The sequence below is a fragment of the Oryctolagus cuniculus genome, chromosome 3, assembly GCF_964237555.1.
Source record: "Oryctolagus cuniculus chromosome 3, mOryCun1.1, whole genome shotgun sequence".
NCBI lineage: Eukaryota > Metazoa > Chordata > Mammalia > Lagomorpha > Leporidae > Oryctolagus > Oryctolagus cuniculus.
Window position 1 is genome coordinate 5,951,128 of NC_091434.1, and position 27,042 is coordinate 5,978,169.

At 43.1% G+C, this 27,042-nt stretch overlaps 1 protein-coding gene across 2 annotated transcripts in view; it reads right to left on the bottom strand.

The window, feature by feature from the left end:
- LOC127486452 (UDP-glucuronosyltransferase 1A10-like) overlaps window positions 1-27,042 on the bottom strand; it is a 62,309-nt gene that overhangs the window by 26,829 nt on the left and 8,438 nt on the right. The window contains exon 3 of one of the 2 annotated variants that reach the window (XR_011387053.1): window positions 1,866-25,770. The exons of the other annotated variant lie outside the window; for it this stretch is intronic. The gene's annotated coding sequence lies outside the window, so the exon portion shown is untranslated. Of the gene's footprint in view, window positions 1-1,865; window positions 25,771-27,042 lie in introns of those variants that run through there. 2 annotated transcript variants of the gene reach the window in all.

A 27,042-nucleotide genomic window follows, 5' to 3' on the forward strand; every position in this document is an offset into this window, starting at 1 on the left:
GTTTCCTCTTGGTCTCCCATGCGGGTGCAGGGCCCAAGAACCTGGGACATCCTCCACTGCCTTCCTGGGCCACAGCAGAGAGCTGGACTGGAAGAGGAGCAACCGGGACAGAACTGGCGCTGCAACAGGGACTAGAACCCAGAGTGCCACACTGCAGGCAGAGGATCAGCCTAGTGAGCCACAGCGCTGGCCTGCATCTGCATTCTAAGCAGAGGCTTAGTTCTCAGCTGGGGATCACCCCAGTCGGCCTGGTATCCTCTTTTGTGATTCTGGGAATTTGTGTCACACTCTCCCAAGCACTCTCTGATGTCAGAACACTGTATCTTCTTCAGCAGTATACACACTATGCCCTGCACAGAGAATGTCTGTTCCATTGGAATGAATTACACTGTGAAGGCTATTCAGAGACCCTCACAGGTGACCCAGTGGTGTGTGTCAGGTAACATGCCAAGGACTACTGAGTTAGGGATTCTACAGCCAATCTGGGGCATAATCCTTGTTATCAACACTAGATAATTCCTTTTGTTACCAGACAATTGCTGAGTCACCATTTACCTTGGTACCAGGCAATTTTGGACAACTGTGGCTATCTGGAAAATGAAAATAAAAATGAAGACAGTGACACCAACAAGATGGCAGTTTAAGAAATCTCAGACTCCACTCCCCTCATAGAAAGTTCAAACAGCAGCTATCCTCAAAATATGCCATCTTTTAAAATAAACAAATGGGATTACCTCAAATTGAAGAGTTTCTTTACAGCAAAGGAAACAGTCAGGAAAGTGAAGAGTCAACCAACAGAATGGGAGACGTTATTCGCAAACCACACAACAGATAAAGGATTAACAACTAGAATCTATAAAATGATCAAGAAACACCACAGAATCAAAACAAACAACCCAATAAAAAGATGGGCCAAGGACCTTAACAGACATTTTTCTTTTTCTTTTTCTTTTTAACTTTTATTTAATGAATATAAATTTCCAAAGTACAGCTTATAGAGTACAATGGATTCCCCCCCATAACATCCCTCCCACCCACAACCCTCCCCTTTCCCACTCCCTCTCCCCTTCCATTCACATCAAGATTCATTTTCGATTCTCTTTATATACAGAAGATCAGTTTAGCATACATTAAGTAAAGATTTTCAAAAGAGGAAATCCAAATGGCCAACAGACACATGAAAAAATGCTCAGGATCCCTAGCCATCAGGGAAATGCAGATCAAAACCACAATGAGATTCCACTTCACTCCGGTCAGACTGGCTTACATACAGAAATCAACCAACAACAGATGCTGGTGAGGATGTGGGGGAAAAGGGACACTAATCCACTGTTGGTGGGAATGCAAACTAGTAAAGCCGCTATGGAAGACAGTTTGGAGAGTCCTCAGAAACCTGAATGTAGCACTACCACAGATCCAACCATCCCACTCCTTGGAATATACCCAAATGGAATTAAAGGGGAGAAAAAAGCCATTTGCACCTCAATATTTGTTGCAGCTCAATTCACAATAGCTAAGACATGGAAGCAACCTAAATGTCCATCAATGGATGACTGGATAAAGAAACTATGGGATATGTACTCTATGGAACACTATACAGCAGTAAAAAAAAAAAAAAACAAAAAAAAACAAAAAAAAAACAATGAAATCCAGGCATTTACAACAAAGTGGAGGAAGCTGGAAAACATCATGCTGAGTGAAATAAGCCAGTCCAAAAGGGACAAATATCACATGTTCTCCCTGATCAGTGGCAACTAAACGAGCACCTAAAATGATACCCATTGAAGTGAAATGGACACTATGAGAGACAATTACATGATCAGCCCTTGTCTAGACTGTTGAGGAACAAGTTACTATTTTATTCCTTTTAGTATTGTTGTTGTTGCTTGGTTTGTCCTACTTAATACCACTGGTTGAACTCTGTAATCAATACACAATCAATCTTAGGCATTTAAAAATTAACAGAAAAGTGGGGGAAGATGGTGGAATAGGGAGAGAGCACACTGAAGGTCCGGGAAGGGAAGGTTCAAAGAGGGGTGAGAGTTTGTAGTTTTGGGGAACGAGAAGCTCTTCCCAAAATTGGGGAGACAGGGTGGACCCGCGAGGAGAACGCAGATGCCTGAGGTGCAGGACACCAGCAGGAGTGTGTACGCACCAGCGCTGGAAGCCGAGGTGAGACGGGGCGCTCGCCCAGCACCACGGCAACAGCTGCCGCCGCCCCTCCCCCAACTCTCCCTGGGACGGACACTGAGACACACACGACTGAGTGGGGTAGGAAATAGAAAATGGAACAGAGTGAGTGGCGCCTGCAGAAAGAGTGCGCGACTCAGGGGTACTAATTGAGAGACTGAGTAAGCCAGTATCTCTTGGCGCCTCCTCAGAGCTGCAGCAGGCGGGAAGCAGCCATTTTGTCTGTTTACATTTGGGCTTAAAGGAGAACTGTCTTTGCCTCGACACTCACCTTCGGAGGCGGAACCCAAAGGTGGAGCAGAGCAACAGGACACTTCTTGCGCAGGGATGGGCATCGAGGGAGGGCAGCTCAAAGCCCTGACGCCCATCTACTCAAGTTACAAGAAAAAAAAAATTTGAATAACGCCTGCGGGAAAAGGGCAGGATCCAGAACTGAGGGATCAACAGGAGCCGCCCAACCCATAATCAGAGCTGCAGCGGGCAGAGAGCAGCCATCCTGTCTGTCTACGTTCGGGCTGTGTAGAGCAGCCTGCTTACACTGGATATTGGTACAGACTCACAGCAGCCTATAGCAGAGGGAAATCAACCTGAAAAACCACCCAGACGGAATGCCAAAAAACAAAACAAAAACCCACAATAAGAATATAGAAGAACATATAAACTTGCGAATGGAGCAGGCTAAACCAACCATAACAGAGGCTGAAGAAGAAGAAGTTGAAACCATGCCAGAAAAAGAATTCAGAAAATTAATAATCAGAATACTTAGAAATAATGAGAAACAGTGTCAAGAGCTGAATGAAAAACAAGCCCAAGGATTAGAGATCCTAAAGAGAAGCCAGAATGAAATACTAGAACTGAAAAACTCAATTGACCATATAAAAAACACCGTGGAATCCCTCAGATCGAACAGATGAAATAGAAGACCAAATATCAGAATTCAAAGACAAACTTCCAGAAATAATACAGTCAGTTCAAACACAGGAAGAAGAAATTAAAAAATTAAAAAATACGGTCGGAGACCTACAAGATTCAATCAAACGGTGTAATGTTCGGATAATAGGAGTCCCTGAGGAGGTGGAAAGAGAGAACGGATTGGAAGGTGTCTTCAACGAAATAATATCAGAAAACTTCAAACAAAGGCAGCTGGATAACAACACACAAATACAACAGATATCCAGGACTCCGAACAGAGTAGACCAGAAGAGAAATTCACCACGACACACTGTGGCAACACTCAGCTCAGTGACACACAAAGAACAAATCCTAAAATGTGCCAGAGAAAAGCGACAAATCACATTCAGGGGTAAGTCAATCAGACTCACCCCAGACTTCTCATCGCAAACACTACAGGCAAGGAGACAATGGCATGATATATTTCAAGTTTTAAAAGACAAACAATGCCAACCTAGAATACTATACCCTGCAAAGCTATCATTTATGAATGAAGGGGAAATAAAGATCTTCCACGACAAACAGAAACTGAAAGAATTTGTATCCACGTGTCCAACCCTACAACACTTGCTCAAAGACGTGCTGCACACAGAAATACAAAAACAAGAACTTTACTACAAAAAAAAGCAAATGTAGAGTAACCCACAAACAAAGTTCAAAATACATAAACAGCTCGTTTCAGGAAACATGAATGGGAAAAGACAGTACTTAACAGTAATCACACTGAATGTGAATGGTCTTAATTCCACTACAAAGAGACACAGACTAGCTGATTGGATCAAGAAAGAGAATCCATCTATATGCTGCCTTCAGGAGACACACCTTATCAGCAAAGATGCACGCAGACTGAAAGTGAAAGGATGGAAAAAGATACTCCAAGCTAACGGAAATCAAAACAGAGCTGGTGTGGCCATCCTAATATCAGACAAAATAGACTTTAACATAAAAACTATTAAAAGAGACAGAGAAGGGCACTATATAATGATTAAAGGATTTATCCAACAGGAAGACATTACTATTATAAATGTATACGCACCTAATTACAGGGCGCCTGGCTACCTGAAAGAATTACTAAAGGATTTAAAGGGAGATATAGACTCAAATACAAGAGTAACAGGGGACTTCAACACCCCACTCTCACCAATGGACAGATCAACCAGACAGAAATTCAACAAGGAAACAACAGAGCTAATTGACGCCATAGACCAAATAGACCTAATAGATATCTTCAGAACCTTCCACCCCACAGACACAGAGTTCACGTATTTCTCCCCAGTACATGGAGCATTCTCTAGGATTGACCATATGCTAGGCCATAAAGGGCGCCTCAACAAATTCAAAAAAATTGAAACTATACCATGCAGCTTCTCAGACCATAGAGCAGTGAAACTCAAAATCAACAACCCAAGAATCTCTACACCATATGCAAATATATGGAGAATGAACAACATGATCCTAAATGAACAGTGGGTCATCAAAGAAATTAAAAGAGAAATCAAAAGATTTCTAGAAACAAAGGAAAATGATAACACAACCTATTAAAACCTGTGGGACACAGCAAAAGCAGTGCTAAGAGGAAAGTTTATAGCAATTAGTGCCTACTTCAAGAAGCTGGAAAGGAACCAATCAAATGAACTCTCCATGCACCTCAAGGATTTAGAAAAACAGCAGCAAGTCAAGCCCAAATCCAAAAGGAGGAAAGAAATACTAAAGATCAGAGAAGAAATAAACAGAATTGAAACAAACAAACAAACAAAAAAAACACAATACAAAAGATCAACAAAACCAGGATCTGGTTCTTTGAAAAAATAAACAAAATCGACACACCATTGGCCCAAATAACCAAAAAAGGAGAGAGAAGACCCAAATCTGTAAAATCAAAGATAGTAATGGAAATGTAACAACAGACACAACAGAAATAAAAAGAATCATCAGAAACTACTACAAAGAGATGTACGCTAACAAATTGGGAAACCTGGAAGAAATGGATAGATTCCTGGACAAATACAACCTTCCTAAACTGAGCCGTGAAGATATAGAAAATCTAAAGAGACCCATAACCATGGAAGAAATTGAATCAGTAATAAACGCACTACCGAAGAAGAAGAGCCCAGGACCGGATGGCTTCACTGCCGAATTTTACCAGACATTTAGAGAACAACTAACCCCAGTTCTTCTCAAATTATTCAAAACGATTGAAAGAGAGGGAATCCTTCCAAATTCTTTCTACGAAGCCAATATCACCTTAATTACTAAGCCCAGAAAAGACACAACAGAGAAAGAAAACTACAGAGCTATCTCCCTGATGAACATAGATGCAAAAATACTCAACAAAATTCTGGCAAACCGAATCCAACTACACATCAGAAAGATCATCCCAGACCAAGTGGGATTTATCCCTGGTATGCAGGGATGGTTCAGTATTTGAAAGTCAATCAATGTAATACATCACATTAATAAATTGAGAAACAAAAATCATATGGTTATCTCAATAGATGCAGAGAAAGCATTTGACAAAATACAACACCCTTTCATGATGAAAACCTTAGCAAACTGGGGTTAGAAGGAACATTCCTCAACACAATTAAGGCAGTCTATGATAAACCAATGGCCAACATCATATTGAATGGGGAAAAGTTGGAGGCATTTCCATTGAAAACTGGCACCAGACAGGGATGCCCACTCTCACCATTGCTATTCAATATAGTCCTAGAAGTGTTAGCCAGAGCCATCAGGCAAGAAAAAGAAATTAAAGGGATACAAATGGGAAAGGAGGAAGTTAAACTATCCCTTTTTGCAGATGACATGATACTATATATAGGGGACCCGATAAACTCCTATAAGAGACTACTGGAACTCAAAGAAGAGTTTGGTAAAGTAGCAGGATACAAAGTCAACGCTCAGAAATCAACAGCCTTTGTATACACAGAAAATGCCAGGGCCGAGGAAGAACTACTAAGATCAATCCCATTCACAATAGCCACAAAAACAATAAAGTACCTTGGAATAAATTTAACCAAGGAGGTCAAAGACCTCTATAATGAAAATTACAAAACACTAAAGAAAGAAATAGAAGATGACACAAAAAAAATGGAAAAACCTGCCATGCTCATGGATTGGAAGATTCAATATCATCAAAATGTCCATTCTCCCAAAAGCAATTTACAAGTTCAATGCAATACCAATCAAAATACCAAAGTCATTCTTCAAAGACCTAGAAAAAACGATGCTGAAATTCATATGGAGAAACAGGAGACCCAGAATAGCTAAAGCAATCCTTTACAATAAAAACAAGGCTGGAGGCATCACAATTCCAGACTTCAAGACATACTACAGGGCAGTTATAATCAAAACAGCCTGGTACTGGTACAAAAACAGATGGATAGACCAATGGAACAGAATAGAAACACCGGAGATCAATCCAAACATCTATAACCAACTCATATTCGACAAAGGACCTAAAACCAACCCCTGAAACAAGGACAGCCTCTTCAATAAATGGTGCTGGGAAAACTGGATGTCCACATGTCGCAGTATGAAGCAAGACCCCTACCTTACACCTTATACAAAAATCCACTCGACATGGATCAAAGAACTAGAGATGCGCCACAACACCATGGAACTAATTGAGAGCATAGGGGAAACCCTTCAAGATATCGGAATAGGCGAAGAATTCCTGGGGAAGACCCCACAGGCACGGGTAATCAAAGATAAAATAAACAAATGGGATTACCTCAAATTGAAGAGTTTCTTAACAGCAAAAGAAACAGGAAAGTGAAGAGGCAACCAACAGAATGGGAGACGTTATTCGCAAACCACACAACAGATAAAGGATTAACAACTAGAATCTATACAATGATCAAAAAACACCACAGAATCAAAACAAACAACCCAATAAAAAAAATGGGCCAAGGACCTTAACAGACATTTTTCAAAAGAGGAAATCCAAATGGCCAACAGACACATGAAAAAATGCTCAGGATCCCTAGCCATCAGGGAAATGCAGATCAAAACCACAATGAGATTCCACTTCACTCCGGTCAGACTGGCTTACATACAGAAATCAACCAACAACAGATGCTGGTGAGGATGTGGGGGAAAAGGGACACTAATCCACTGTTGGTGGGAATGCAAACTAGTAAAGCCGCTATGGAAGACAGTTTGGAGAGTCCTCAGAAACCTGAATGTAGCACTACCACAGATCCAACCATCCCACTCCTTGGAATATACCCAAATGGAATTAAAGGGGAGAAAAAAGCCATTTGCACCTCAATATTTGTTGCAGCTCAATTCACAATAGCTAAGACATGGAAGCAACCTAAATGTCCATCAATGGATGACTGGATAAAGAAACTATGGGATATGTACTCTATGGAACACTATACAGCAGTAAAAAAAAAAAAAAAAAAAAAAAAACAATGAAATCCAGGCATTTACAACAAAGTGGAGGAAGCTGGAAAACATCATGCTGAGTGAAATAAGCCAGTCCAAAAGGGACAAATATCACATGTTCTCCCTGATCAGTGGCAACTAAACGAGCACCTAAAATGATACCCATTGAAGTGAAATGGACACTATGAGAGACAATGACATGATCAGCCCTTGTCTAGACTGTTGAGGAAAAACTTACTATTTTGTTCCTTTAGTATTGTTGTTGTTGTTGTGGTTGTTGCTCGATTTGCTCTACACAAGACCACTGGTTGAACTCTGCAATCAATGCACAACCATTCTTAAGCGTTTAAAAATTAACAGAAAATTGATCTCTGTGAAACACAGGAGTGGGAATAAGAGAGGGAGGAGATATATAAGACGGCACATACTCACTCAGACCTACCTCCAATGGTGGAACTAGAAATGTGCCAGGGGATTTCAACTCAACCTTACCAAGGAGGCAGGTACCAATGCCAGCACACTTGGTAAAGTGATAAGTATAAATACACATCAGATCAAAAAGATAGGGTAAGTGTCGAAGAGATTACACAAATAAGACCAGTGTAAGCAAATAATGAAGGATAGAATCAAAAGGGAGAGAATGATCCTGCAGCGGAAGCAGGACACACAGCAAACTCGTAGAAAGGCAAACGCCCAAAACAGCACTCCTGCCTCAGAATCAACCCTTGGGGCATTCGGATCTGGCTAAAAGGTCCATGAGAGTCTCACAGGCATGGAAAGCCACGACACAGTGACAAAAAACAATCTAAATGAAAGATCCTGGTGAAGAAGACCCCAGCAGAAGGATCAGGCCATCAAGGAGAGAGGCGCCTTTCTCTGAAGGGAGGAAGGAACCTCCACTGTGATACGGCCTTGACTAAACAAGTTCAGAGTTGGTGAACTCAAGGGGCTTCCATAGCCTAGACAGCTCATAGCAAGAGTCTCAGGTGATTGCTGACATCATAAATAAGAGTGCCAATTGTTAAATCAACAATGGGAGTCACTGGGTTCATGCTCCCCACGTAGGATCTCTGTCCTTAATGTGTTTAACTATGAAACTCAAAAACAACACTACTAGTCGAACAATACCCTGTACCTGGTTCGGTTGTGTGAGTGCAGCCTGTTGAAATCCCTGCTTAGTGTAGACTAAGTGGATCTTCAGTATATGAAGTTAATTGAAAATGAAACGTGATGAAGGGCTGGATGGGAGAGGGAGTGGGAGAGGGGGTGCCGTAGGAGGGAGGGAGGTTGTTGGGGGGAAGCCACAACAATACAAAAGTTGCATTTTATATTCTACTTAAAACTATTGGTTGAACTCTGTAATTAATACACAATTACTCTTAGGTGTTTAATTAATGCTATAACTAGTACTCAAATAGTATTTTACACTTCGTGTTTCTGTGTGGGAGCAAAATGTGGAAATCTTAATATATGCTAAATTGATCCTCTGTATATAAAGATAATTGAAAATTAATCTTGATGTGAAGGGAAGGGAAGAGGGAGTGGGAGAGGGGAGCATTGTGGGTGGGAGGGAAGTTATGGGGGGGAGGAAGCTATTGTAATCCATAAGATGTACTTAGGAAATTTATGCTCATTAAATTAAAAAAAAATTAACAGAAAAGTGATCTCTGTTAAACATAGGAGTGGGAATAAAGGAGGGAGGAGATACATAGCTCGGCATAGGCTCACTCGGACTTACCTCCAATGGTGGAACTAGAAATGTGCCAGGGGATTTCAACTCAGTCTTATCAAGTAGGCATGTACCAATGCCAGCGCACTTGGTAAAGTGATAAGTATAAGTACACATCAGATCAAAAAAGATAGGGGAAGTGTGGAAGAGATTTTACAAACAAGATCAGTGTAAGCAAATAATGAAGGATAGAACTAAAAGGGAGAGACTGATCCTGCAGGGGAAGCAGGACACACAGCAGACTCATAGAATGGCAAACGCCCCAAATAGCACTCCAGCCTCAGAATCAACCCTTGGGGCATTCGGATCTGGCTAAAAGGTCCATGAGAGTCTCATAGGCATGGAAAGCCATGGCACGGTGGCAAAAAACAATCTAAATGAAAGATCCTGGTGAAGAAGACCCCAGCAGAAGGAACAGGCCACCAAGGAGAGAGGCGCCTTTCTCTGAAGGGAGGAAGGAACCTCCACTGTGATACGGCCTTGACTAAACAAGTTCAGAGTTGGTGAACTCAAGGGGCTTCCATAGCCTAGACAGCTCATAGCAAGAGTCTCAGGTGATTGCTGACATCATAAATAAGAGTGCCAATTGTTAAATCAACAATGGGAGTCACTGGGTACAGGCTCCCCACGTAGGAACTCTGCCCTTAATGTGTTTTACTATGACAGTTAAAGACAACACTGCTAGTTGAACAATACGCTATACCTTGTGTGGTTGTGTGAGGGCAGCCTGTTGAATTCCTTGCTTAGTGTAGACTAAGTGGATCTTCTGTGTATGAAGGTGATTGAAAATGAAACGTGATGAAGGGCTGGATGGGAGAGGGAGTGGGAGAGGGGAGGGCCGTAGGAGGGAGGGAGGTTGTTGGGGGGAAGCCACAACAATACAAAAGCTGCACTTTGTAAATTCACATTTATTAAATAAAAAAAACTTTAAAAAAAGAAAAAATAATAAAAAGTACTGTAACTATAACAGTTTAAAGCAAAAAAACAAAAAAAGCCATCATTTCCAACCACAGTGCCTGGAGATACCGACCTGGTCCTCCACAGCAAATGACACTCGATTTTCAAGGGAAAGAGGAGCCTCTCATTTAACCAGCTGCCCCTCCAATCCCCCAGGTTTGTTCAACACACAGTAGGGAGCTTGTGTTTGAGCCCACACTCTCTGCAGGGGAAAGAGAATGGGGAAAGTCATCCAGCTACCTCAGCGTGCTGAGACACTTCCCGGGAAGCCTGCTCCAGGCTCACCTCTTGGCAGCACTGAGGGCAAAGGTGGAGTGAGGCCACCTATACCATGGCCTGGTGGACACAGAGAGGAGGCAGTGGTCAGAAGAACTGACAGAGGCAGGCAAATAGGATCAGTTTGATTAGATTTGTGAGCTGGAAGACCACGCCCCCTGTGTGATCCCATGCCCCTAACTGATCTCAGCTGGAGGCCCGCCCACCTGCCAATCAGACTATGTAACCATACATAACCACTCCCCTTTGGGAGTGAATAAAAGGCCTGGAGCACCGTTGGCCCCACTTGCGTTGTGCCCTTGTTGCCCTGCGGGCTCATGCTTTCCTGCCTGCGGCTTGTTCCACGTGGCTCCTGCCTGCTCTCTGCCTGGTATGGACCCAACTTAGCTTCTTTCTCCCCTAATGAAAGCCCTCACTTTCCTGTGCATTTCTCTCTCTGAATAAAATGCTTAAAAACGGACCATGTTGCCTGGTCTATTTAAGCTGGTATTCAGAATTCTTCTCTGAACAGATGGCAAGAACCCACAGGATAATTACGATTCAAAGTTATGAATGAGGCTGGATGACACAGGAGCAGCTCGTGGACCTTGGTCCTGCCTCAGAGATCCTGCTGTTGCAGCTGATATGAGCCCCGGGAACTTGTTCTAGTGATGCCAAAGTATGAGGCTGATGAACAAGCCGAGAAGGTGGTTTTTAGCAAAGTTTTACTGAAGTGAACAGCGACAGCTCTCGCAGCCAAGCAGCTTAGTGAGAGGGATCTTCTGAAAGAGAAAGGCCTTGCTGAGAAAGGCAGAGAGATTGCTCTGGGAAAACAGCCAGGAGGGGCTTTCCTCAGCAAGGGGAGGGAAAAAAAAACCTCTGAAAGGAACTGGCCTGGGGGTTTCTCACCCTCTGGAAGGTTTGTGCAGTCCTTTGAGAAAAGTGTTCATCCTGCTGTGAGCTCCTCCTGCCCTCCACTCTCCCATTCCTCCCATTTGGTCAGTCTCCAGTCCCAAGTGGGTTTATCTATGGTTTAGCCAGTCTCCCCTATCTTGTTGTTCATGGTTTTTTCTCTCTTATCCCGGTAACAGAGTCTCCATGTTTTGTGTTTGTTTTCTATTTAATTTTGCAAAGCCTATCTCTTAAGTGCATGGCCTTTGTTTCTTAATAACCAGAGCAGAGGCAAAGGCCGCCTTCCTCACCCGGCAACCTCCATCTCCTGATATCTATCCAACCCTAACCTCACCGAGCTTGCTTTCTCCTGCCGGCATCACTGCCAGAGGCTGCCCCTTATCAGACACCTGAAACGCTGAGCTGGGCACCTTTAGAAGCGGGTGGAAATTTCTGCCTGGTCTGAGTCCTCAGACTGCTGCGTCCCCTGCCCAGGCTCAGAGCCCACCACCGTGATCTACCCAGGCAGGGAGACATCCACTCCTCAAGATTTGGGGGAAGCAAAAGAACTAGGTTGGCATGACCCAGGAAGTCACACAGTGGCTCCACTCTGCACAAAACCACAGCCAACACAGGAAGGGAGGCTCCCACCTCCTCACATCTTGGAGAAGTATAGTTGCTACACAGACTTGACCCTGGAGGTCAAACAGCCACTCAGTTCAGCCCAAGTCAACCCACGGATCTGCATGTAAATGAGGCATGCTTGAATTGTGCATGTGTAAGGAGCGTATCCTCAGGCCCCATCTTTCCTGAGCAACAAATCTGCCTAGCCTGTGAGCACTGGCAGTCTTGCCCGGCTGTAGATGCCAAGTGGAGCATTCTGCCTGACCGGGAAATACATCTTGAAGCCAGCCTGACCAGAGGCTAGTACAGTACCCATCCAAAAAATTGCACATGGTAGCAGAGCCAAGCTGGTGGTCTTATGGAACAGCAGAGACCAGAAAGCAACCCCACCATAACCCACCATATGTCAGAGCAAAGACACCAGCCAGGTATCTGGAGAATTCACAGCAAGCTCTGTAATCTGATGTTACAACCAATGACCCTTCCAGAAACACAGGTTATACTAAATAGTGAATGCAGGTCTATGCCTTCAAAAGAACACCAGTTAAGGACCAGAAAGTGAGCTGCCTCCTGAAATGCACACACAGCAACACAAAGACACAAAAGTAATAAACAGACAAGGAATCATTATACCTCAAAAAAATAATAATGATAGAAATAATAATAGAAAAAGAATAAATAAAAATGGACATCAAAGAAATGGAGACTTAAGAAAGGATTGACAAATAATTCATCATTATGCTCAAAAATAATTTCAATGAACTGTAAGAATATATGATAGAAAATCTGGCCGGAGCTGCGGCTCATTTGGCTAATCCTCCACCTGTGGCGCCGGCACCCTGGGTTCTAGTCCCGGTTGGGGCGCCGGATTCTGTCCCAGTTGCTCCTCTTCCAGTCCAGCTCTCTGCCGTGGCCCGGGAGTGCAGTGGAGGACGGCCCAAGTGCTTGGGCCCTGCACCCGCATGGGAGACCAGGAAGAAGCACCTGGCTCCTGGCTTCAGATCAGCACAGCACGCCGGCTGCAGCAGCCATTTGGGGAGTGAACTAACGGAAAAGGAAGGAAGACCTTTCTCTCTGTCTCTCTCTCTCTCTCTCACTGTCTAACTCTGCCTGTCAGAAAAAAAAAAAAAAGTGGCTGGTGCTGTGGTGCAGCAGGTTAGGGCCCTGGCATGGGGCGCTGGTATCCCATGTGGGCACCGGTTCTAGTCCTGGCTGCTCCTCTTCCGATCCAGCTCTCTGCTATGGTCCAGGCACTTGAGGATGGTCCAAGTCCTTGGGCCCCTGCACCCATGCGGTAGGCCCAGAGGAAGCCCCTGGCTCCTGGCTTCAGATCGGCGCAGCTCCGGCCGTTGCGGCTGTCTGGGGAGTGAACCACTGGGGATGGAGGACCTTTCTCTCTGTCTCTGCCTCTCTCTGTGGCTCTGTCTTTCAAATAAATAAAATTTTAAAAAAAGAATATATGATAGAAAATCGAAAAAATTGTAAAACAATATGTGAAACAGCAAGATGTTATGTGAAGAAGTAGAAACAGTAAAAAAGAATCAGTTAAAATTCTTGGAGATAAACAATGAAGTGAGTGAAATGAAACCTTTAATACAGAGCTTTGACAGCAGAATCTACCAAACAAAACAAAGAATCAGCCATAAGAGAGAACATAGTAATTTCCACCCAGAGGATCCAAAACATAAAAATTAAAAGAACAAAGATCACTTACAGGAATGGTGGAATTCCATCAAGACAGCCAACCCTTGTCATATAGAAGTTCCAGAAGAACAGTGCTGGTGTTGTAGCACAGTCGGGGAAGCCACCGCCTGTGATGCCAGCACCCCATGAGAGTCCTGGTTGGTGTCCCGGTTGCTTTTCTTCTGATCTGTTTCCCTGTTAATGCTCCTAGGGAAGCAGCGGAAGATAACCCAAGCACTTGGGTCCCTATACCCATGTGGGAGACCCAGATGGTGATTTGAGGAGTGAACCAGCTGATAGGAGAGTGTTCCCTTTCTCTGTAACTCTGCCTTTCAAGTAAGTAAAATAAATCTTAAAAAAAAAAAAGTTACAGATGGAGAAGAAAAAGACAAGGGGCCATAGTATATTTAAAGAAATGAGAGCTGGAAACTTCCCTATGTGGAGGATAGATGTAAGGGCTTGGGTACAGGAAACACAGAAATTGTTAATAAAATTCAAGCCTAAGAAGAGCACACACAGAAACATAATAGTCAAACTATCAAAATTTGAAGACAAAGAAAAAATTGAACAGTAAATTGAACAGTAAAAAGGAACAGTAACTAAAATGTGCATGACATGTGGCTGTCGCTGTGGCATAGTAGGTTAAGCCTCTACCTGTGGCACCGGCATCCCATATGGGTGCTTGTTTGAGTCCTGGCTGCTCCTCTTCTGATCTAACTATCTTCTTGTGGCCTGGGAGGGCAGTTGAGGTGGGCCCAAGGGCTAGCACCCATGTGGCTCCTGGCTGTGGATTGGCCCAGCTCCTCTTGCGTCCTTCTGGAGAGTGAATCAGCAGATGGAAGACCTCTCTCTCTGTCTCTCCCTCTCTCTGTCTGTAAGTCTGCCAATCAAATAAATAAATACATCCTTAAAGAAAAGTGTATCACAAATGCAACTATAACTATCAGCAGATTTTACCACAGAAACTCTGCAGGCAGAGAGAGTGGATAATATATGGAAAGCACTGAAGGAAGATAACTAGCAAAACAAGAATACGTTATAGCACTAAGCTCTTCCAGAAATGAGAGCATGATGAAAAGAATCCCCAAGAAAAGATTAGGGAGTTCATCACCACTAGATCTGCCTTCTGTGAATTGATCAAGGAAACTCTTTCCACCGAAATCAAAACCTGGTTGTTAATAACATCAGGCATGAAAGCAAAGCCACAATGGGATCAGTAACACAGAGTCATTTTCAGCATACTCTAGGATTGTGATGACAGGGTGGAAGGGAATTTTATCCCCAGAGCAAGAGCTTGCTGTAGCCAAAACAAATTGTCAAGGGATACACAGGACAAATTTAAGTAATTCTGACGACAACAACAACAACAAAAAAAACTTAAAATGGAGGGGAGTGTGACAGTGCAGATTTGTTGTATACGATCAAAATTAAGTTTTCATCAACTTGAAAGAGACTGTTCTAAATCAAAGATTTTCTATGTAAGCCTCTTGGCAACCACGAAACAGAAATCAGTAGTAGAAGAGCACAATAAAATGGAAGGAGCTCAAGGCATACCATGGCAGAAAACCAAACCCCAAGGCAGACAAACCCACAGGGAGACAGAGGCCATGCACTGATACAATAACCCAAACATAACTAACAGAAGGACGGTTATAAACACTTCAAAAAGTACTGTGAATAGAAATGGGTTAGATTTTCCAACAAAGTGACCAAATGCAGAAGAAAACAAGATTCAACAACATTGTTCCTGCAAGACCTTACCACAACACAAAAGCACACATGCACAGAAATGCAAGGGGATGGGAAAAAGGTCAAAAACCACTCAGAGAGACAAGTAAGATCATTATACAAAAGTAAAGGTATCAATTCATCAAGAAGATATAGCAATATAAAGTAAATATACATCCAACATGACAGCACTTAACTATATAAAATAAATATAGAAGAATCAGAAAGGAAAGAGATTCAATATAATATTACCAGGGGACTAAAATATCCCCCTTTAACAAGGTAAAGATCATCGAAACAGAAAACAAATAGGACACATAACCTGAACTGCACTTTATACCAAATGGAACTAACAGACATACACAGAACATTCTACCCATCAGCAATAGAAAATAAGTTCATCTCCAGCACACACAGGGCAGTCTCTAGGAGGGATCACAGGGCAGAGGACAAAATAAGCTTTTGAAAATTAAGAAGGATAAAACGCTGTCAAGTTCCTTTTCTAACCACAACAGTGTGAAACTAGAAATTAGGATGGAAAAAATGTTGGAAAATTCTCAAAGATGTGAAAATTTTAAAAGATATTCTTGAACAAATGGATTGTTCAATGAAGATATAGAAGGCGATTTTAAAATATCTTGTGATAAACAAAAGTGGAAACATGACATAACAAAACTTATAAGATACAGCAAAAACAGTTATATGAGGAAAGTTTTTAGCTGTAAATACCTATATCAAAAAATATCTCAAATTTAGAAAGTGAGCATTACATCTCTAATAACCAGGAAAAAAGGACTAAGCCCAGCATTAGCAGAAGGAAGGAAATAATAAAGATGAGAGCAGAAATAAATGAAATAGAAAAAATAAAAACAATACAAAATATAGCAGTAAGAGTTGTTTTTCTGAAAACATAAAAAATTGATAACACTTCAGTGACCCTGAAAAAAAAAGAGAGCAATCTCAAATAACTAAAATCAGAAACAAAAGAATAAATATTAAAACTCATATCAAACAAAAATGAGGCTCATTAGAGATGAACAAGTATATGGAAAAGGAACTGGGTAACCTAGAAGAAATGATACATTCCTAGACACATACAACCTGTCAAGGCTGAATCATGAAGGAATAGAAACTCCGAACAGATCAATAATGATTATGGAGGTTGGAACAATAATAAAAATCTCCACTAAAGAATCCCAGAAACTGATTTTTTCATGGCTAACTTCTACCATTTATTACCAAAGTAATACCAGACCTTTTCTAAGTCTTCCCAAAAAATCAAAGAGGAGGGAATACTTCCAAACTCTTGCTAAAGGACAGCATTACCTTAAAACCAAACTACACATAGACACAAAAAGAAAATTTCAGACTGATATCCTAGATAAACAAAGATCCAAGAATCCCCAGCAAAATATCTGAGTTGAATAGCACATGAAGGGTTTCATCCCCAACACCCCAGGGAAACAAGGATGACTCCGCACATCCAAATCACTAGAGTGCAGCACATGAATGAAGAACAGTAACCACATGATCCTCTTTGAAGATGCAGAGAAAGCACTCCACAAAGTTCAGCGTCCTGACACAGTTATAAAAAAAGAAACTCATACATTAGCTCCAGAGGAGAGCACCTGCCTCCAGTGAAGGTCAGCTATGCGAGGCCAGAGACAGCACTGAACTCAGCAGTGAAACTCTGAAAGCCATTTCGCTAGGATCTTGAGCAAGACGAGGGTGCCCATTCTCACCGCTTCTATTCAGTGTGGTGATGGAAGTCCTTGCTAGGGCAAACAGGCAAGAGAAAGAAATGAAAGGACTCCAAATAGAAAACGAAGAAACGAAACTGATGCTGCTTGTATACAGCATGATCTTCTACATAGAAAACTCCACCCAAAAAATGTTAAAACTAGTAACAAACATGGTTAAGTTGCAGAATACAAAATCAGCATGCAAAGCAGTGTTGCTACACACAAGCATTAAACTACTGAAAAAGAAACTGATAGAAGAATCTCATTTAAAATAGTTGCAAAAACATATTTAGGAATGAATGTAACCAAGGATCTGAAAACTACAAAATGTTGGTGAAAGCAGTTAAAGACGACACCAATAAATGGAAAGACAGTCTGTGCTCATGGATTGAAGATCTGATCTTTCTAAATGTCCATATGACCCAAAGGGATCTACAGATATAATGCAACCCCTCTTAACATACAATTGGCATTCTTCACAGAAATGGTAAAAACAATCCTAAAATTCTTGGGCCAAGAAAAGACCCCTAAACAGCCAAGGCATTCGTGAGCAATAAGTGCAAAGCTGAGGGTGTAATACTACCTGAGTATAAGCTGTGTTGAAAAGCAGGAGTAATTGAAAGAACATGAATTTGAGCCCAGGTCTACATTCAAGTGACGTTCAGCAAAGGTGCCAAGAATATGCAATGTGAAAAGAAGAGTCTCCCAGTCAGTGCTGCGGTGTAGCACGTAAATAAATAAAGTGTAAAATCATGAATCAGGGCTGGCGCTGTGGCTTGATAGGCTAATCCTCCGCCTGCGGCACTGGCACACCGGGTTCTAGTCCCGGTCGGGGCGCCGGATTCTGTCCCGGTTGCCCCTCTTCCAGGCCAGCTCTCTGCTGTGGCCAGGGAGTGCAGTGGAGGATGACCCAAGTGCTTGGGCCCTGCACCCCATGGGAGACCAGGAGAAGCACCTGGCTCCTGCCTTCGGATCAGCGTGGTGCACCAGCCGCGGCGGCCATTGGAGGGTGAACCACAACGGCAAAGGAAGACCTTTCTCTCTGTCTCTCTCTCTCTCACTGTCCACTCTGCCTGTCAAAAACAAAAACAAAAACAAAACAAAACAAAATCATGAATCAGGGGCAGGTGCTGTGGTGCACTAGGTTAATCCTCCACCTGCAGTGCTGGCATCCCATGTGGGCGCCGGGTTCTAGTCCTGGCTGCTCCTCTTCCAGTCCCAGCTGCTCCTCTTCCAGTCCAGCTCTCTGCTGTGGCCCTGGAGGGCAGTGGAGGATGGCCCAGGTGATTGGATGACTGCGCCCGTGTGGGAGACCACCTGGCTCCTGGCTTCAAATCAGTGCCAGCTGTGGCAGCCATTTCGGGGGGGGGGGGTGGCGAACCAATGGAAGGAAGACCTTTCTCTCTCTCTCCCTCTCTCACTGTCTAATTCTGCTTGTCAAATAAGTGGAAAAAAAAAAAAAAAAACATGAATCAGCTCAGTTGGCACAGCAAAGGTATACAACAAAATCCTAAGTCCACTCCTAACAAAGATTTGAGACAAAGCAGAAACCTAATAAAGGTTATCTTGGAAAAACCCACAGCAAATATACTTAATAACGCAAGACTGAATGTTTTGCTTCTCAGATCACATGCAAATCAAGAAAGGTTGTTCTTTTTTAAATATGATTATTTAGTTTTTAAAGATTTATTTATTTATTTGAAAGGCAGAGTTACAGAGAGTGAGAGATACAGAGAGAAGTCTTCCACCTGCTAGTTCACTCCCCAAATGGCTGCAACGGCCGGAGCTGGGCCAGACCGAAGGCAGGAGCCAGGAGCTTCTTCCAGGTCTCCCACGCGGATGCAGGGGCACAAGGACTTGGGCCATCTCCTGCTGCTTCCCCAGGCCATACCAGAAACCAGATAGCTGGATCAGAAGTGGAGCAGCCAGGACTCAAATCAGTGCCCATATGGGATGCTGGCACTGCAGGTGACAACTTTACCTGCTATACCACAGGGCTGGCCCCAGAGAGTTTGTTCTTAACACTTCTATTCAACATAGTTCTGAAGGTCCTGTCTAGTGCAGTCAAGACGAAATAAAAGAAAAGAAAAAAGAAAGAAAGAGAGAGAGAGAGAAATGGATGGAGAGGGGAAGGAGAGGGAGAGGTGGAGGGACGGAAGAAAGTAAAGGCAGGCATACAAAGTAGAAACAAAAAGATATAATGTTGATGACTGACAACATGGCATGATCTTGATTCACAAAGTCAGAATGTCTGGACTCACTGTACTTGAATCTTCATGGCAACATTCCTCATAGCCGTACGAACAGCCCACATGTCCACCAAGGGACGAACAATGTGGTAAATCCATTCATGAAATCTGATTCAATCAGAAAAAGAATGAAGTACTGATTCATGCCCCAGCATGCATGAAACTAAGTGAAAGCAGTTAATCTGAAAGGACCACATGTGGTGTGATTCAACATCTACGAAATGCTGAGACTAGTCTAATTCATAGAAACGAAATCAAATGTATGCCCAGCCTGGAAGAATAGGGGGAAGGCAGCGATTGCCAATCAGCACGGGGTTTTCCTTTGGGAATGAGGAAAATCATCTTGACTTAGATGGTGGCAATGGTTGCCCATATCTGTCTATATACTGGAAACCACTGAATTGTACATTTTGAAGAGGAGAACTCAATAATACCTGTGTGTGAATCCTGGCTTCCTCATTTCTCAACTCAAACTTTCCACAATTCTGACCAAGGACAAACTACAATTATTCCCAGAGGCATTTTTTTCTTTCCTTTTAAGGCAGACATCACAGCTTCTGCCCATCCCCACCTAGGAGATGTATAAGCCACGGATATATAAGCCTAGGATGATGTGTAAGCCATGGAGCATGTCCAAATCTCCAGGGACGGGAACAGGCTGCTCCCCTTTCTTTGTTAAACATATACCTCCTGCAAACCCTGAGGATCCCTCTGTTCCATTCCCTGACACCAAGAGGCCTTGGAGGGTAGATCTGAATCTTTGAAAGGCAACTTGGGTAAAATACAGGACACTGGCGAGCACTTCCACGTGTCCTGTGCTGCTAGTCTCTTGTAGTTGTCAGCTGAGAGGCAATGCCTGCAGGCTGCAGGGTGTCAAGGGGAGCAGGGGCCTCTCTTCCTCATCAGTGAACCTCAGAGGCCAAACCCCTGTGGCTCACCCTCTACTCCAGCCATCTGTTCATCCACACAGGGGATGTGCTCCCTGCTCCAGGCTGGGTGCTGAAGACGAGCCAATGAAAAGCCAGATGCGGCCCATGCTCTCATGGAGTTAGAGCACAAGGAGGTGGAATAGATGCTCCACAGAGAGCTGTGGAAGTGTTAATTGCCCTTGTGGTGATCACTAAAAAGATGCCCAGGTACCATGGGAGCTGCTTGCTGGAGGGAGGAGCTGTATCTGGAGATCATGGAAACTTTCCCAAAGAAGTTGTCGATGGAGCCCAAATCAAAAGATTAAGGGGGTACCGTTCATCTGTGAATGGGAGAAGGTAGATTCCAGAAAGGACAGAAACAGAAGAGCCCCAAATTCAAATGCAATGTTCTGGTTATGACGTGGCAATGAATATATTAATTTCGAATCCAGGTTCTTGTCTCCTGCAGAGATAAAATTTCTACGTGGAGACCAGTAATTGTGGGCAAATAGAAACAGGATTTGTTTAGCAGTGAGGGAGTAAAGATACATTCACATGCGAGTGTGTGCCACCCCCCAGAGATTGCCAATGAGAGAGAGAGAGAGAAAGAGAGAGAGAGAGAGAGAGAGAGAGAGAGAGATGAAAAAAAAACATACTCTAAGTGAGAATGGAGCAGTCTGCCCCAAAGCAGTCTGTGGTGGAGAGCTTTCTCCAGTCCACCACCTCTTTTGATAAGGAAGGTAGTGCTACCCCAATCAGATACACAAAGTGGGTGGGGTCTTAGCATACATGCTGGTCCCAGAGGCCACAGGTGCATTCTGGGAAAGTGGGCATATCAAGCCAACAGTTAAAGAGACAGCATCAGTTTTCAGCGCTACAAGGATTCTAGCTCACTTAAACCTTAAATATGTACCTAGTTAGAGCATCTCAGTCTAAAAGACTGGAAGCAGGCAGTGTAGCTGGAACATAGGAGGGGAGGTGAAGAGGCTGGAGAACCAGGCAAGGCCACAGGACTCAGAGCCTTGTCAATGGTGCCAAGGATGACTTGTTTCCCCTTATCCACACCTAGAGAGTATAGGCTAACACTTGTCCAACTGCACCTGTGCTTAGTCATTCTGGTCCTGGTTCCTTAAGGAGTGCTGGTGCCAAAAAAGGCATCTGATGATGTCTGCCTATAATTAGACGAATCTTAGTATCACTAAAATGGGACCCCCAGATGAGGGGCCCTTGTGATACGATGCAATATCAAGTGCACAACATCGTCCATGCAGTGTGCTTGTCAGACAAGTGGACCTGAATCTATCAAACCTTCTCTGACTTCCACTTTACAGAAACTGGTTCAACAACTCCACAAGAGAAAAATCAGACAAGCAACAATCTGGAACATTCTGTAGACACAGACTTGATGGAAATCATCATTAAAAAAAAAATCTTTGGAGGCCGGTGCTGTGACGCAGTGGGTTAAAGCCCCGGTCTGCAGTGCTGGTATCCCATATGGGCACCAGTTCAAGTCCTGGCCATTCCATTTCTGATCCAGCTCTCTGCTATAGCATAGGAAAACAGTAAAAGATGTCCCAAATCCTTGGGTCCCTGCATCCATGTGGGAAGACCCAGAGGAAGCTCCTGGCTCCTGGCTTCGGATCAGTGAGCTCTGGCTGTTGCAGCCAACTGAAGAGTGAACCAGCAGATGGAAGACCTCTCTCTCTCTGCCCCTCCTTCTCTTTCTGTGTAACTCTTTCAAATAAATAAATAAATCTTAGGGCCGGTGCTGTGGCAAAGCGGGTTAAGGCCTGGCTCAAAGTGCCGGCATCCCATATGGGCGCTGGTTCGAGTCCACTTCCGGCTGCTCCACTTCTGATCCAGCTCTCTGTTTTGGCCTGGGAAAGCAGTAGAAGATGGCCCAAGTCCTTGGACCCATGCACTCACATGGGAGACCTGGAAGAAGCTCCTGGCTCCTGGCTTCCAATTGGTGCAGCTCTAGCCATTGTGGCCAATTGGGGAGTGAACCATTGGATGGAAGACCTCTCTCTCTCTCTCTCTCTCTCTCTCTCTCTGTGTGTGTGTGTGTGTGTGTGTGTGTAACTCTGACTTTCAAATTAATAAATAAATCTTTAAAATAATTTTAAAAAAAGCATAATATGGCCAAAAGCTTTATATACCTCAGGCTCAGAAAGACCAAAACAAGTTGAACTTTATAAACTATTAAAGAAAAAGGTAGCCAATTTGACTAACCCCAAAATGAAAAATCATATAGAACAAAAGATAAGGAACAGCCCAGGAAAAACTGTCTACAGCACATATTAAAAATGATGTGTGGATATTCCTAATACTCAAGAGGAATACAGCAATGCATTATACAAATTTCCCTATAAGTATGATTAGTGAATGTGATTATGTCATTCCCAAGAAAGGAAATGCAAGCGATCAATACCTATGAAAATAGGAAGTAAAAACTAAAGCACAATAATTTTGCTCAGAAAATTAACAAAAATCGGAAATTTTAGCAACATCTAAAGCTGGAAAGGGCATAGAAAATCCCAACTGTCACAAGCTATTGGTCAAACTGGGAAGTTTTTCAATATTTTGAAAGCAGTTCCTCGAGTTTTTAAAATCTGATTTGTGCCTTTGACCCTACAACCCTACTCATAGGGCTCCACCCTGGGATAAGAGCTAGAATATGGAAATTTCTGAACACAAAATAGATAAGAATATATAATACAGACTTGTTCATAAAAGCAAAACATAGCAAAGCTTGAATATCTATCATTATTGGCTACTTGAAAATAAACAACTGTACATCCAAGGATCTCAGTGCAGTAATTAGAACATGTCGGGGGCTGGCACCACAGCTCACTAGGCTAATCCTCTGCCTGCGGCAGGTTCTAGTCCTGGTCGGGGTGCCGGATTCTGTCCCAGTTGCTCGTCTTCCAGTCCAGCTCTCTGCCGTGGCCCGGGAGTGCAGTGGAGGATGGCCCAAGTGCTTGGGCCCTGCACCCGCATGGGAGACCAAGAGAAGCACCTGGCTCCTGCCTTCGGATCAGCGCTGTGCACCAGCCACAGCACGCCAGCGGCAGCGGCCATTGTGGGGTGAACCAACGGAAAAGGAAGACCTTTCTCTCTGTCTCTCTCTCTCTCTCACTGTCCACTCTGCCTGTCAAAAAAAGAAAAAAAAAAAAAAAAAAAAGAACATGTCGGGGCCAGCGCTGTGGCGCAGTAGGATAATCCTCCACCTGCGACAACGGCATCCCATGTGGGCGCCAGTTCTAGTCCTGGCTGCTCCTCTTCTGATCCAGCTCTCTGCTATGGCCTAGGAAGGCAGTGGAGGATGGCTCAAGTCCTTGGGCCCCTGTACCCACATGGGAGACCAGGAAGAGGCACCTGGCTCCTGGCTTCAGATCGGCGCTGCTCTGACCTTTGTAGCCATTGGGGAATAAACCAACAGACAGAAGACCTTTCTCTCTGTCTCTCCCTCTCACTGTCTGTAATTCTACCTCTCAAATAAATAAATAAAAATCTTAAAAAAAAAAAAAAGAACATGTCAAACCTGTATGTATTGGCCAGAAAGATTCCTATAATTTACTGGCAGGTGAAAACTGCCAAGTGAAGAACCACACATCCCTTATGACACTAGATTTCATTTTAACCAATTATATGTGAAAATTTGTTATGTAGATATACTATAATAACATATAATACACACAAAACCATGAACTGATTTTCCTATAAAGGATATCATAAGGTTAGCAAAAAAGAAAGTATCATTTCATACTGTTTTTCACTATTTTCCCAAAAAGAGTACTTAAGACTGCAGTCTAGAAGATACATGTGATTATGTCACACGTATACACATGTACCTCTAGGAGAAAAGTGGTGCGATATTTGCTGATTCACAATGAAAGGAACTGGTCCAAAATAATTTGTTAAGCTAGAGAGCAATTCCAAATACAATGAATGTAAGTCACAAAACACATTTGAGCAATGAATCTTCTATTCACTGTTCAAAGCCATATTATTTTTAACATGCCGAAAGAGAGAACTTGTCTTAGACAAAGTCTTCTCCTGGTGGCAGTTAATGCTACTATTGTAGATTATATTTGGCAGCATAGGTCTGGGATTTCCAAAACACAGCCAGCTCATAACCACCAAGTTGACACACGGCTGAAGAGAAGAGATCCTATGCTGGGACGGGCATCTGGAGAATTTCAGAAGCCATTTATGAGAGTCTTTTGAAAAAACAGGGGCAAACCAAATGCTCCTGCAAGTGAGATATTTGGTTCCAAACTCTCTCCTTGAAGGTCATGGCATCTGAGAAACTTAAGAAATTTCTGGGAACATAAGAAAGAGAATTGGAGCGCTGTGTCCCTTCTTCAAGATAATAGCACAGTACTGGCTGGTGAACCCCACAAATGGGCATGAAAATTAGAGCACACTTACCAAAAGGATCCACAAACACTGCATCAAAAGAATTTTCTGGGGCCAGCGCTATAGAGCAGAAGGTTAAGTTTCCACCAACAGCCCATATGGGCACCAGTTGGAGAACCAGCTGCTTCAATTCTGATCCAGCTCCCTGATAATGCGCCTGAGAAAGCAGCGGAGGATGGCCCAAGTGCTCGGGCCTCTGCACCCATGTGGGAGACCTGGAGGAAGCTCCTGGCTCCTGGCTCCAGCCTGGCCCAGTCCCAGAGGATGGAAGATTCTTTCTTTTTCTCTCTGTCTTCTTTCTCCCTCTCTCTTTCTCTCTATAACTCTGCCTTTCAAGTAAATAAATTTAAAAATCTTCAAAAGAAAAAAAAAATCTTTGAAGTATTCTACTAAATTCTTGTCACAAAACAAACTCCTACAATGTGAAAAAAGTCCAGAAAAGACTGGCTGGGTCCATTAACGTAGAATTGGAACCTTGCGGAGGTTTCCATGGAGCTCTGGCAAAGACTCTGAACTGTGGCATATCTTCCAGAGTACAAGACAACTGCGTAGGTCTTCACTGTACCATTCAACGATTGTGCCAGTTGCCAACTCACTTCTGGTGTGACTGCAACCAACTCATGCACTCTCTGGATGAGTTTCTCCATGACCAAGCCCTTCGTAAACCAGTAGCTCCCATCCTTGGGAACCACCAGCAGCTTGAACACCAGAAGTCAGCAGCAGACATGCCCATGGAGGAAGGAGGCCAGCCACAAGGACAGGAGCCATCAGCAACTGCAGCCTCGAGCAACCCAGCTGCTTGGAGTCTGAACTTGTAAAATATAGTAATTATACGGCGGAAACACACACAAAACCTGCTCCTGCTCTAGGAAAGGATGTGTGTCATACACTCAAAAAAAATTATACCAACTGCCAATGACTTACTCGCAAAAACAAATGAGTAGCATTTACTAAGATACCTCTGTGTAAAGCCGGCACTGTGGCATCCCGTATGTGCACCCGTTGAAGTCTCAGCTGCTCCTCTTCCCATCAAGCTCTCTGCTAATGGCCTGGGAAAACAGTAGAAGATGGCCCAGGTACTTGGTCCCCTGCACCCACGTGGGAGACCTGGAAAAAGCTCCTGGCTCCTGGCTTCAGATCAGCACAGCTATGGCCATTGCAGCCATTTGGACAGTGTGAAGCAGTGGATGGAAGATTTTCTTCTCTCTCTCTCCACCCCCCCCCCCCACATAACTCTGCCTTTCAAATAAATAAATAAATAAATCTTTTTTAAGATTTATTTATTTATTTGAAAGGCAGAGTTACACACAGAGAGAAGGAGAGGCAGAGAGAGAGGTCATCCATCCACCGGTTCACTGCCTAGTTAGCTGCAACAGCCAGAGCTGTACATATCTGAAGCCAGGAGCCAGGAGCTGCCTCTGGGTCTTCCCACACAGTGCAAGGGCCCAAGAACTTGGGCTATCCTCTACTGCTTTCCCGGGCCACAGCAGAGAACTGAATCGGAAGTGGAGCAGCCAGGACTCAAACCAGAGCCCATATGGGATGCCAGCACTGCAGGTGGCGGCTTTACCTGCTAAGCCACAGTGCTGGCTCCTAAAATAAATCTTTTTTAAAAAATCAATGAAATAGAAAACAGAAACAATATATAAAAATTAATAAAAGTTGGTTCTTTGAGATGATCAATTAACTTGATAAAGTTCAAGTCAGACTGATCAGAAAAATAGAGCAGAAATAAATTACCACTACCAGGAATGAGAGAGAGGATACCAACACAAATCCCACCAATATTAAAATGATAAAAGAACATCATATGAAATGTACAAATTCTTTAAGATAGAAGTGACCAGAGTCTGTGCAAAATCAAATCAATAACCCAAATATAAACAACTTACATTTTTAAATTGAAATTAAATTTGTAATTCAAACTTCCCCATAAATAAAAGTTCAAACCCAAACAACTTCATTCATGAATTCTACCAAACACTGAAGAAAGAAATAATGCCAGTTCCCCATAATCTATTACAAAACAGAAACAGAATTTGTTGATTTCTTCTAAGAGGGCAGCATTACCTAAGTCCCAAACTGGATAAAGACATCATAAGAAAAGAAAACTACAGTCCCTCATGACCACAGATGCAAACACTCTAAGCAAAATGTTAGCCAACTGAATTAAAAAATGCATAAAATCAAATTTAATAGTGTATAAGATATAATAATAATATTTCTGGTTTATCCCAGGAATGCAAAGCTGGTTTAACATTAGGAAATCAGCCAAGGTTGTACAGCCATGTTCCTGACAACATTACTTATTACAGCCAAGA